We start from the raw sequence: 13,847 nt of genomic DNA on the forward strand, positions 1-13,847 counted from the left end.
GATTGTACAAAGGCGGCTCAGAGAAGAGTGACTCCTCTGAGGGATCCTGGAGCGTGGTGTGGCCGGAACCACTGCCCTGGCTAATTAGGTAAATTAAGTGACTGCAGCCTGTGCCAGAGTGAAAGCCTCTGTCCTCAGTGCAGAGCATGGAGAGGTTCTGCCAGGCAGAGACCCCTGCCCAAAAAGAAGGGCCAGGCTCCAAAGAGGGGGTACGGGGGGGTCACCCTGCCAATCTCAGGGATGCTGAACACTGACATCCTGGACATCACAGGAGAGACACTGAAGGCAACTTTGTAGTAATACTGAGCTTGGCCACAAGAAAATATTGGGGTTTCTAGGGCTCGTGGCCAGAGACACCCCAGTTCAAGTCCCACTGAGACTACTCATATATAAAACTGGAAAACTGCTGGGAAAATTTGTTAGGCAGATTGATGGTGTGATGGTGACCAGCATGAAGCAGCTCTTCCCTGGAGATCTGACCCCCCAACCCCCCTCCCCAGGAAGGCTGCTGCCCCCTCCCAGCTTGGAGTGGATTCCCAGAGAGACCCATGTCCTGCTAGGGTACAATGGTGCCTCAAACAGTTCACTTTTCCAGACGGTCACTTCTTTCCTCTGTTGCTGACCCAGGGGCAGCTGAAGACCTGGCCTGTATCCTGTGCTGCCTCCTACCCACCAGGCTTCCATCTGGCGGGGGGGGGGGGGTGCATTTGCATGGGGAGGGGGCTGGGACTTAAAGACGGGGTCACTGGGCCCTAGGAATGCAGAGTCTATTAAAAATGCAGTGTGAGGCCCTCCCTGGTGGCACAGCGGGTTAAAGCGCAGCACTGAGAAGCTAAAGCCACTTTCGCATGAGTTCGATTCCCGCCTGCCCCGGAGGTGACCACATGGTGTGGCAGACCTCTCCTGGCCCGCCCGCTGCTCCCCTCAGCAGTGTACTTTGTCACTCTGCCTGTTCTGTTCCCCACTCTGTCTCTGGTGAAGCCTCTCACTGCCCCTGAGCCTCTGGCCTGTACCCCAGTTCTGTATGAATAAATAAATAAATCTTTAAAAAAAAAAAATGCAGTGTGTCCTCACCCTGAGAGGCCATGCCCTGGAATCTCCAATGTGAAGAGGTCCCCAAATTTTTCTACTGAGACCTCAAACTGACTTTTGGGGTTTCCCAGTTCCAACCCCAGGTCAGGGTCACCCTGAGCTCCTCCTTCCCATGCTGCCTCAGTTTCACCTGGTGTCAGATAATGGAAGGTCTAATGGTGAGTAGGATGCTTATCGGGAGTTCTTGGCTTATATGACCCCCACCCTGTCCCCAGCTGCTGCCCAGCTCTGAGTGTTTCTCCACCTTGACTTGGCCAAGGCTGCATACTGGCCCCTGAGGCGGCCCAAGAACCAGCCTCCTCAGCTTGGTGGACAGGGCTGTAGGGGACCCAGACAGCATCTCTGCCTGGGGGACACTCCCCTCCACAGAGATGAGGGGCAGGCAGCAAGCCCAGTGTCTGGTGGGCAGGAAGAGGTGGAAACTTCGCCTGATGGTCAGATGAGCACAGGATGGGCGGGGCCTGGAATGGGGGTTGGCGGCAGCTTGGTTCCATGTATAAGCATGTGCAGGGTGCCATGAGGCTATTTTTACTCCTGCCAAGGAAACAGTGTGATTTATGTGAGGCCTGGTCCCCTTTGGGGCTATGTTATAAATACACCTGGCCCCGCACTCTGGTTCACTTGGACAGGAAGCTCAGGTCCTCTCCTGTGCGCTGTCTCTCCTGCTTCCCTTCCTGCTTCTCAGCCGTGGCCACATGTGGACACTTGGGGTCCCCTTCCTCTACGTAGCTGTCTTCCTGTGGTGGCAGCTCTCCCTACTGGGTTTATCAGCTGTGGTCAGGAGTGACGGTCTGTCTGGGCGTGGGCACTGATGAAGGAATAACAAGGAATGAGGCTTTGAATTTGGGGTTCACACTTCTTTTAAGTGACAGGCCTGGGAAGGACAGGGGACACAGGCAGTGTCCCTCTTGGAAAGACTTCAGGCAAGATGGCAGTGTGCCCACAGGCCATGCTGCAGGGCCCTGGGGACCGCAGAACTGGACCCGGAGCAGCCCCTTCCCACAGGGACAGGCAGGCAGTCCTTGTCATAGAACAGCCAGCTCATGTCAAACTGTTCCACTTACCAGCTACGTGGTCTTGGCCAAGTCCCTCAATTTCTCTGACCACCAATTTTTTTTCTTCTGAAAATGGGCATAACGAGGCTGCCTTCTAGCTTGGTGTGTGGAATTCAGGTCGGGCTGGACTGACCAGGAGCTTTTCAGGCAGACAGTGCCTGTCTGACATCACCGTCTTCCTGCAGGGAACCCTGGCCTCTTCCACTGTGAATCAGGCACAAGCCCAGCAGTGCTGGGGGCTCCCCCTCTACTCTACCCTGCGGGAGACCCGGCTACTTCTCTGTCAATTCCCAAGACCCTCAGTTCCTCTGCTTGTGGGAGGCAGCCATCATTCATGGGTGTCCAAACCTGGCTGATCTGGGGCCAGGGCCAGCTCCCCTGTACACTGTGAGCCACGAGGGCCTCCGAGTTCAGCTAGGAGCCCAGGCCAGCAATGGCCACAATAAAGCTAGCACCACCTCAAAAACCCAGCAGCTTCAAAAACCCATGTATTTTTGCTCATGCTTCTGCCCGGCAGCTCAGGGTTCTGAAACCAGCTGGGTCCAAACTCTGCCCATCTCTCAAGCACCTTGACCGGAAAGAACATGTTTCCTGTGGCTAAGGCCAGAGTCCAGCAAGGGCAAGCCCGGTCCACAAACACTTCCAAATGTCTGTTCACCTCACGTCCATGACATCCCACTGGCCAAAGCCAGTCCCATGGCCAAGCCCAACCAAGGGGTAGGGACACACCCCTGTGGAAGGGAGGGGCGGGGAGAAGACATCGCTGCCTACCAGCTTTCTAGTTTACCGACAATCTCGCGAACTGTGTCTCCAGCTATGCCCTGCACAATTTTAGGGATGCCCAGAGATATGTTGGGGCAGGAGAGGGAAAGAAGCAGCTGGGGTCTGGCATCCTCACCCAGCTCCAACCAGAGTCAAGAGGACTTTGTCTGGAAGGTGGGGGGCAGAGGAAGTGCTTAATGACACTGCCGCATTTCTGAGCCTTGGTCTAAGCAGTCTGGGGAGACCAGGGTCTGTTCCTGAACCACACAAGCCAGAACAGGAGGCATGAGGAGTCCAACCCCCGATGTCCAAAAGTGCAATTCTGCCTTCCTGAAGAATGCACTTAAGGACAGTATCTCCCGCTCTAACTTAGTAGGGTCCAGGCTTGGTGGACTCTGGACTGTTGAATTTATTATAAGAACTTAAGCCAGACCAGAAGAATCAGGGGAGGCCTCCATGACCTCACCCCAGAGCATTGTGAGGGATAAATGGAAAAGGGGACATGGGGAAGGCCTACCTGCATCCCATTATCTGGAACATGAGCGTGACAGCTGGGATGCCTGAGTTTTAGCTAGCCATGTAACCATCTAGAATAATCTTGTGACTCCTCTTGTAGCGAGGATGGTTACAAACCAAGTTCTAATCAGTAGGTTATAAACTGTCACCTTCAGCTTTTGAAAGCCTTCCTTCAACACATTCACTTATCTCCTTTGCCCCCTTGTTTTTTGTTTGTTTGTTTGTTTGTTTGTTTTAAGATTTATTGTGCACACAGAACTGGGGTACAGGCCAGAAGTGCAGGGGCAGTGAGAAGATTCACCAGAGACAGAGTGGGGAGCAGAACAGGCCGACTGACAAAGTACATTGCTGAAGGGAGCAGCGGGTGGGTCAGGAGAGGTCTGCCGTGCCATGTGGGTCACCTCCGGGGCTGGGGATCGAACCCATGCTGAAGTGGCTTTAGCTTCTCAGTGCTGTGCTTTAACCCAGTGCACTACGAGAGAGAGCCTTTTGCCCCCTTCTTATCCTCCTCTACCTACACACCATTATCTGGAATGTGGGAGTGATGGCTGGGACTCTAGCTGCCATTTTGGAGCAAGAGGTCAAAAACCACATTCAGGGGTATGTGATAGAATGTGTGATGAGCTGGAAAGAGCCTGAGTCCTTGAGGAGTCCCTGGAGTTGAGATGCCATGTCCTCCCTGGCTACATGACGGGGGGGGGGGGGGGGGGCAGAGGGAGGGTCTGGGTGAAGCTCTTGCCTTTATACACTCTGTAACTAACACACTGGACTCTTCCTGTTTCTAGCATGTGCCATAGTCGTTCATACCTCTAGATCTTTGTACTTGCTGGTCTGTTTTTTTCCAATGTGTTTCACCTGTCCCCACACTGCCAGCCTATAGACAAGACCCTCTCTAGCTGACAGACATCATCTTCCTTGAGCGTCTTCCTAAAGTCAAGGGGTAGCTGCTCCTGGTTGTGGGCCCCGACTCAGGTTCACCCTATTGTCAGGCCCCTTAGTGTACCTCTCCTGAGCCTTCATGGATAGTCACTCAGCCATGGGTTCTGATGGATAAAATGCAGGGAGGGAGCGATTCTGAATCCCACTCTACTCACCCTGTGCCCCTCACGCCCATCCCAGGCCAGCAAGAGAGTGAGGGGAGAACCCAGACACCAGGGCTATGTGGAGAGTGTGTGCAGTGGGAGTCCTGTGGTGGGGTAGTGGGGGGCCTCAGGCGGCCCCAGAAGAGGCTCTGGACAGACCAAGACCAGGGACAAGGGCAATGGGTGTTGGGCCCAGCTGTTGGGGCTGCTGGGGAAGAAAAGGGCTGCTGGGGAAGAAAAGGACTATGGGCTCCATTCCCCAGAACAGTGCACCGGGCCCAGCAGAGCAGCACTGGGAGGTCTCCACTCCCAACACCCCTGGGCGTCCACCAACAAGGGCGCCTCTTTGCAGTCAGTCTCCTTAGTAGCAGGGACCCTGCACAATGGTCCCTCCTCGCCCCTCTGCTTCCCTGCCCCTCCCTCACTCTGGGCCCAGGAAGGGCCCAACCCAGGGGAGGGGAGGGCCTGGCTACCTCGGTGGGTTCCGAGTCTGGTTTCAGAGACCCATTTTGAGAACAAAGCCCCCACTGCAGATTGAGCCCTGCTAGCCCAAACATGTCTTGGGGGACAGGTAGGGGCAGCGAAGGGTCTGATACTGCTCACTCTCTCCTTTCTAGACAAGAGGGCCAGGAGAGGAACTGACAGGCAGCTCAGGGCCCCCACCCCAAATGCAAGGAGTGTACTGGCCCTGCGTGAAGGGGATGTTCCAACTTTAAAGCTGTGGAAAATAAGGCCCAGAGAGCCCCAGCAACGGGTCCAGGCAGGGCAGCTGCAGAGAGGCCAGCAGCTCCTCCCCCGCCGGCCCCTTCTGCAGCTGGAGACTGGTTTCCTTCCTGAGGTCTCCAAGGTGGCACAAGGGGATGGGGACTCCGGAGTGGCCAGTCAGCTGCTATCTGCTCTGCCTGGGAACCCCTGCGGGGGTCATGGCTCCTGGGCTCCTCCCTGGGGGCAGCCCTGAAAAAGCACATGACAGGGCATACAGAGTGGTCCAAACCGGGGGTCAATAAAATTCTGGGGTTTTATTTTATCCGGGGGAGGGGGGGCTGCGCTTCTGCATCCCACCCCTGTGGCCACACAGCAATTATGGCTATGGAGTTGGGGTGGGGGGAAAAAACCCTAACACCCCGCTTTCCACCCCAGGCCCCAACTTCTCTGTATTTGTTTATTTACCTTGGAAAAGGCCCCATGGCCCAGGCAGGAAATGGGCCAATTCCAGGAGGCTTGGCCGGGCTGGGGAACAAGGAGCCACATTGTGCTCCGTGCAGGCTGCTCCCCACCCTGGGCCTGCTGCGGGAGCCCAGGAGCCCGGAGAGGGGGATCTGCGTGGGGGCCCGGCAGGAAGGAGGCCAGGGGCCGAGGGGCTGCCAGCACTCCAGGCCAACCTGCCCATGAAAGGGCTTCTGTGCGGGGGCGGGTTGGGGGGCTGCACCCCACTCCATTCTGGGCATGGAACAGGCAGGGACACCAGGCGGGGGATGGTCTGGAACCCACCTGGCACAGACCTACCAGCCTAGGGTGGAGCGCCCTGACATGGGCACCCCCAAATTCTCAGGGACAAATGTTCCCCCTTGAAGGGAGGACGTCTTGGCTTCAGCTCCCCTCCTGGGTCCCGACTCTTGCCGGTCAGCTTACAGCTCCAGGCCTCCCTCTCTGTGGTCAGAGCTCTGCCCTGGCTGATGAGGCCCAGGCTGGCATAAGGCTTGATGCCGTCATGGGGGCACTTGAGGCGTGCTGACCCCTCCCTAACTCTGGCCTCTTCCTAAGGACAGGCTGAGTCCACACAGCCTGGCCTTTTCTTCATCTTGTCATTCACTCATCTATTCACATGGTGCCCTGTCTGCGACACACACTCCCTCCCTCTCTTTCCCTTTGCCCTCACTTACTGCAACAACCTCTTCCAATCCCCCACTCACACCCCTGCACTGTTCCCAGGGCGCCATTTGAGAAATGCAGATCCCATTAAGTCACTCCTGTCTCTGTAGGTCCTCAAAGATTTCCTACTACTTTCTGGCTAAGGCCCTCATAGGCTACAGACTCCCTCAGATGCCTCAGCCCCACTAGCCCCTCAGACCCCAATGTACCAATAGTAGGATGTGGGGGTGGGAGGAGATGGGGGGCAGTTACAGGAGAAATGGATTGTTCCCACCCAGTACCAAGGGGAGCTTCAGGCTGGACATGTCCTTCTGTTACAGGGCACCCCAGTGTGAACTGGGCTGCCTGTCTGTGGGGCCTCACCCGTGCTTAAAATTCAGTTGTGCTGCAGGCACATACAAAAGGGTCAATAATGGGTTTATTTACAAAAGGGGAAAAGAAAAGGAAACAACAACTGAAATATCTTACCGGCTGGACTGACTTGGAGCTCTGGTAACACACAAATTGAAAGCCTGGAGTCACGTGGTCCCAAGAGCTTTTTTTCCAAGTGAGAGAGCACTGTAGCAATTAGCGTCCTATTTATCCCCCAACATCCCAGAATGCCTGCTAGCTCCGCCCTTGGGTCCTCGCAGTTCTCTCCCTGGTACTGCTGGGAGTTGTAGTTTCCAGTCACTGGAGTAGGGGGTGGAGTCCACAAGACTGCAGAGTTCCTTTAGGACATCCTTCCCCTTAACACTTCCAGAGGAGAGACCGGCGTCTGAGGGAACTCCATCCTGGGGGTGAAACCTGGGGGTGAGCTTCAGTGTGCCCCCAGCACAGCCGCTCACAGCTGAGCCACCTCCTCCCATCCCTGCTGTTCTCGAAGCCGGACCCCACCAGGTGATGTCCACCTCCTGACTGGATCACCCACTTCCACAGGGACCAGCTCTGGCATGGGCCATGTGGGGGCCCAGTCAGGGCCCGCAGCGAGTCTCCAATAAATCTCACTTCATTCGTTACAACACTGATGAGAAAAATAAAATCAATTCCTGGTGGGGCCACTATGCGCGTGGAGTTGGCGCCTTCTCCCACGTCTGTGTGGGTATTCTCCCGGAACTCGGTCTTCTCCCACATCCCAGGGGTGGGCATGCTGGATTCACTGGCGCACCTCAATTGTCCCAGGGGGAATGTGTGCATGGGACAGTCCCTGTGATGGAGGGGCCCCACCCAGCCTGGGGTTCCACCTTTTGCTCTGAGCTGCCTGGTGAGTTCCAGTCACCCAGTCTTGATCCTAACCTGGAGCAAGCAGGCTGGAAACTGAATGAATACAAATGATTGTTCCACATTAAAAGTATTTGAGATCTTTATTTAGAAGTTTAGTGATGTTCTTGTGACCAGAATATGCCAAAGGAACTTAACTCTTATGTGTAGCAATTAGTCTCAGTAAAATCTGCTTTGTTAGAGCCTCCCCAGAGGTGCAGGGGTTAAAGTCTCAGCACTATCACACTTTGGCCAGCTACCCAGCCAGGGAGCTGACCCGTGTGGCACAGCAGACCTTACCTGACCCGCCCGCTGCTCCCCTCAGCAGTGTGCTTCAGTAGCTTTGCCTGTTCTGCTCCCCACTCTATGTCTCTGCTGAATCCTCTCAGCCCTTCTACCCCCGCACCTCTGGCCTGTACCCCAGCTTGTATGCATAAATAAAATAAATCATTTTTTTAACCTGATTTGTTATAAGTCACTTCACTTAAAGCCACAGTTTCCAAGAACCTATCAACACCATTAAGTGAGGATACTGTGTAGGATGATGGAAGGAGAAAGAAAAGACTGGAGTAAAAAAAATAATCTGCTTCCAGGGCTGGAGGCTCAATGTCCTAAAGATGTCAGTTTTCCCCACACTAATCTATAACTTCAACAAATTAATCAACTTAATCTCTAAATCCAATAGGATAATTTCTGGACCCCAACAGCAATAGAGAAAAAGTGAGGAAGGCGAGGCAAGACCATCAAAGTGGAAAACAGAGGAAGTCTGAGCAAACAGGCCAGCCCGCTGTGCCCTCCCGAGGCCGGCACGCTCAGCCTGTCACTGGAGCCCGGCACGCGTCAGGCCCCACTGGGCACACTCGTGTCCTGTGCTGACCCGTCTAAACCCCACGTGAATCCCGTCTTATAGCTTCCAGGTAAGGAAACCGAAGCACAGAGTTGCTGAGGAGCTGAAGGCCAGGAGACCCGGGGTTGGCGCGGCAGCGGCAGGAGAGGAAGCTCGGCCTGCCTCAGACTCCTCACGTGCCTTTCCCGCAGATGGAGTGAAATGTAAGGCAGAAAGTGCCCAAACGCAAGTGTTCGTGCTTCCACTTGTTAGCTAATGAACACGGCGTCATTCCACCCAGCCAAGAAGCAGAATGTCCCAGCGCTCGGGGGTGACTCCCCCTCACCCCAGATAGATCATTTGTGTGTGGATATCTGCTGACTTTCTGGAGAATTGGACTTGGAGAATTGGAGAATTAACAACACATTTGAAAACCTTTATTATGAAAGGAGGAAGGACCCCAGAAGGCACACGTGCTGAAGGAGCACAGAAGTGAAAACAACCTGAACAACAGGGCTCCCCATGATGACTGGAGGAGGCAGTTTACCCTGAGACCTGCCAAGACTGAGGGACGCTGTGTGAGGGGTGAGGAGACACGCCAGGGAGTTCGGGGGAGAGGAAAAGTGACTTCACGTTTGTGAGCATCCTGGCCTGGCTTTGAGCAGACTGTCAAGCCCTGGACCTGGCCTCAGAGGTGTTCCTTCAGCTGGTGAGAAGCTGCAGCCCAGCGGTCCCTTGGACAACCTCGGGTGACAGCAGCAGGGAGTGCCTGAAGCCACAAACTGAGAGCAGAGCTGCATTCTGAACCATTGTGCGACCTCGCCTCCCTGAACACCTCAGATACCCTGGAGGTTTGCCCCGTGCTGCAACAACAGAAAGACCAAACAAACTCGTTCTTACCGCTCCCCACAACACACCTGCAACCGTCAGAAATGCAGCAAAGAGCAGGGGAGGCTGATAGGGATGGATATGGCCTCTGCCCTTGGGCGCTCCTGTGACCCAGGGGGAAGAGGGGAAGGAGGTCTCAGACAGGCTGACTGTCTTGTGAGGCCTTGTGACTAACCTAAGGCAGAGACCGTCTGGTGTCAAGAGACCTGCGCTCAGTTCCTCCTCTCAGCCTGTTTCCTCATCTGCAAACATGAGGACATAAACTATCGCGCATCTGAAAGGGCCTCACAGACTATAACCCTAAAGAGTTGAGGCGAGGAAGTGGGTTGTGCTGGTGGAAAGCAGGGTGGACCTCCCCGGGTTGTGGTGGAACCTGAGCACAGTGTCACACCTTTTCTTCCACACACCCATGCCTGGCTGAGGGTGGACATCGTCCGGAGTGGTTAAAGGTCATACCTCTATCTGACAGGCCTTGTTGGGCTTCTGCCCTCACACTGTGAGGGGCCAGGGTGGCCTGGGCCAGACTCCAGTGCTGGCAACGGTGGTGAGTGCAGGACTAGATTAGGGTAGGACTGTGGCTCCAGATCACACTAGGGAATAACCCCCCAATCCTCCCTGGGCAGGGCAGGACAGGGCAGGATGATGAGGGGGACGCAGGTGAGGCTTTCTTGCCACAGAGGGGCCAGTACCCTGGGCGGGGGGCTCCCTGGACTGAGGCAGGCCAGCCAGGCCATCCTCTCTGTGGGCAATGTGATGCTACAACCGCTTGGAGAGCCTGGGAGTCTCACTCAGAGGCCTTTCCCTGGGCAGGGAGTGGGGTGAGGATGCAAAGGGCCAGGCAGGGGCCAAGTGGGGCCTCTTTCCCTTGCTCAGCGGCAGCTGAGGTTATTTTTTTCCTCTCGGCTGCTGCTGAGTTTCCCTTCGAGTTGGATAAATAAGCAGCAGGTTCCAACGTCAACGAAACAGGAGCTCGAACTGCGGCACAAAAGCAGCTTTCAACAGTGGCAGGCGCCTGGGGCCTGTCCTAAGCCGCAGGGCGGCCCCAGCAGGGCTGGGGCTGGACGCAGGATGGGAGCTCCCTGGAGGCAGGATGCCCCTTTGCCCCCGCAAAAAGAGATGCCACACCTCTTCCCAAGAGCTCACCAGCCCCCCACTGAAAGGGCCCGGAGGTCAGCGCTGCTGCCCCTCCCCTCAGATGCCCCCTCCCTCTCCAGAACTCTCACGCCTGTCACCTCTTCCCAGCCCTGCCTGTCCCCGGCAGAGCCCACAAGTCTCCTTGGCCTTCTACAACACTCTGCAGCATCTGTAAACTCTCGCTCCCTTAGAGCCAACCAGGCTCCCACTGGCCCAAAGGACAATCCCTCACTCTGGGCTCTGCTTCCATTTTCTCTCAAATGTTTTTGCACAGGCTGTCCCTCTTTCTAGAATATCCTTCCCTCTCTTCTGTGTGGCTCCTCCTTGATTCTGCGACTGCTCTTATACCACCTTGTCTGACACTCGCCCCCAACTTTTCTCTCAAATCACAGACACCTGCTGAGCTGACGCTGTTCTGCCACCTCAGCTGACCAGGAGCAGCCAGGGGGCTGGTCCCCTGTCTTACTCATTTTGTGTGTCCTCTGTTCCCAATGGGGGACACAAGTCTGTGCTGTGTTCTGTAGGAGGACATAAGAGAGGCAGGACCTGGTGCAGAATAGGTACACCCCAAAATTCTCCATTCATATTTGCTCCCCAAAATTCCCATAAAATCACACTGACATTCCATTTATATAAACTAAATGCAAATAAAACAACAGCAACATTGATTAAGTAGTCTCCTGGGGAGAGAAGGGAAGGTACCAGAAAAGATTGGTAGAAGAATATATTCTCTTTTTTTAAAAATTCTGGTCCTCAGGCGAGAAAATAACAAAAATAATGAACAACCATATACCAGAGACATTTTGTGGGGGTGGAGCAGGGAATGGGATCAAAAATGGGCGGGGAGGGAAGTGCACGGGATTATGGTGATGGCACACGGGTGACTTGGTGATGGGAAACCCATGGGGGTTACAATTGAGATGGGGAAAAAAATGTACAAAATGATGTAAAAATAAACTTTTGTTAAAAAAATAAAATAAAATAAAATATTCTGGTCCTATCTCTTGCCCTTAGTTGCTTAAAGTCACTCAAAACTTATTTTCTCAACTAAAATTTAGAATAAATAATAAACACCCATAAGATGTTATGAGGATTAAATAAGAAATAAATTAGTCATTACTAAGTTCATTTTAACTACGTTGACAAGTTATTAAATAGACCAGTTTATAGAAATCAGTTATTAACATTTTAAGATTTATTTATTTATTCATACAGAACTGGGGTACAGGCCAGAGATGCGGAAGGTGAGAGGATTCACTAGGAACAGAGTGGGGAGCAGAACAGGCAGATCGACAAAGTACACTGCTGAGGGGAGCAGCAGGCGGGTCAGGAGAGGTCTGCCACGCCATGTGGATCTCCTCCAGGGCAGGCGGGGATCGAACTCATGCGGAAGTGGCTCAAGCTTCTTTGTGCTGTGCTTTAACCCGCTGCGCCACCAGTTATTAACATTTTAATGTGCTACTAGCATTTTACCTAAAAGATATTCGTTATCTAGATCGGTTGTGATGACACTTCACAAGCATACCCATATGTCAAAACTCATGGAATTTACACTTTAAATGTATGCAAACTTATTGTACCCCTATAATGCTGTAAAAAATATCACTCCCTCGTGGCGCAGTGGGTTAAAGCACAGCACTAAGAAGCTAAAGCCACTTCAGCGTGAGTTTGAACCCCACTCCAGAGATGACCCACATGGTGCAGCAGATCTCTCCTGACCCGCCCGCTGCTCCCCTCAGCAGTGTACTTCATCGATCTGCCTGCTCTGCTCCCCACTCTGTCTCTGGTGAATCCTTTCACTGCTCCTGCACCTCTGGCCTGTACCCCAGTTCTGTATACATAAATAAATAAATCTTTTTTTTTTTAAAGATTTATTTATTTGTGCATACAGAACTGGGGTACAGGCCAGAGGCTCAGGGGCAGTGAGAGGCTTCACCAGAGACAGAGTGGGGAGCAGAACAGGCAGATCGACGAAGTACACTGCTGAGGGTAGCAGCAGGCAGGTCAGGAGAGGTCTGCCGCGCCATGTGGGTTACTTCCTGGGTGGGGAATTGAACTCAGGCTGAAGCATCTTTAGATTCTCAGTGCTGTGCTTTAACCCGCTGCGCCACCAGGGAGGGCCCTAAATAAATAAATCTTTAAAAAAATATATCAAGTGCCCATTGACCCAGCAACCCAAGAGCTCCGAGTTCTGTGCTACAGAAATAAAAGCATATGTGTATTTGGGGGTCATGTAAAACACCATGGTTTACAAATCATGTAAAGGACCATAGAGTCTCTGTCACCACTGCTCAGATCTGCTCTGGTAACCAATGAGCATGTCTGTGTTATGATAAAATTTATTTACAAAATCAGGAAGGAGTTGGGTCAGATTTGGCCTGTGGACTCTCAGGGTAGCAAGGCAGCATTTAATAAAGTTAAAAAACAAGCCCTCACTCCCTGCCCAGCAGCCTAGTTTGGGAGGTTTGAACAGATAAGGGAACTGATAAAGGCTGCCATGGGAAGCAGGCTTGGGATTGTCCACCATGACCAGAAAAAACAGCCCAGCTCCAGGAATACAGAAACAGGGCCAGGACCACAGGACCAGTCCCAGCGGGTGACTAGTACGAAATGGCGCCCTAAGTCACAAAGCCGTTGGGGTGGGGGGGGAATATAAAAGAGAACCTCCTCAAATCCTTTCCATGCAAGACAGCTCACTCCTCAGGAGGGAGTCCTAGAGCAGAGTCCCGCTCCCTTGCAGAGTAATCAATAAATCCGATTTTTCTGTTCTTCACTCTGTCTCTGGTGAACTCTTTTATCCCACATCGCCTCAGACCAGTTTGAGATCCCAAATACGGGTCCACGTACCCATGGATATTCAGGGGGGATATAAATCCTAACAGATACCACCACAGGTACTAGCTGTTACTTTATAACAAATCTACATTGTGAACATAAAGAGTGATATTTCAAAGAACATTTGGACCTGGGTGTTCACATGGAAAACATTCATGAGAGCTATTTTCCAAATACTTTATTTTGAAAATATAAACAAAATTTATAATGAACACCTGAACGTCCATCATTTAGGTTCTACCAAAACACTCACTGCACTGATTTTTATCACCTATCTACCTGTCTGTGATCAATTTTGAGGTGTAAAAGGTGCTGTATTGATTCTCTCTTTTTTTATATTTATTTATTTTTTTTTACTTATTTTTATTTTTTTAAGATTTATTTATTTGTGCATATAGAACTAGGGTACAGGCCAGAGGCTCAGAGGCGGCAAGAGGCTTCACCAGAATCAGAGTGGGGAGCAGAACAGGCAGATCTACGAAATACACTGCTGAGGGGAGCAGCGGGCGGGTCAGGAGAGGTCTGCCACGCCATGTGGTCACCTCC

Source organism: Condylura cristata, unplaced genomic scaffold (genome assembly GCF_000260355.1).
Source record: "Condylura cristata isolate star-nosed mole 26May11 unplaced genomic scaffold, ConCri1.0 scaffold00024, whole genome shotgun sequence".
In the NCBI taxonomy this organism is placed as follows: domain Eukaryota; kingdom Metazoa; phylum Chordata; class Mammalia; order Eulipotyphla; family Talpidae; genus Condylura; species Condylura cristata.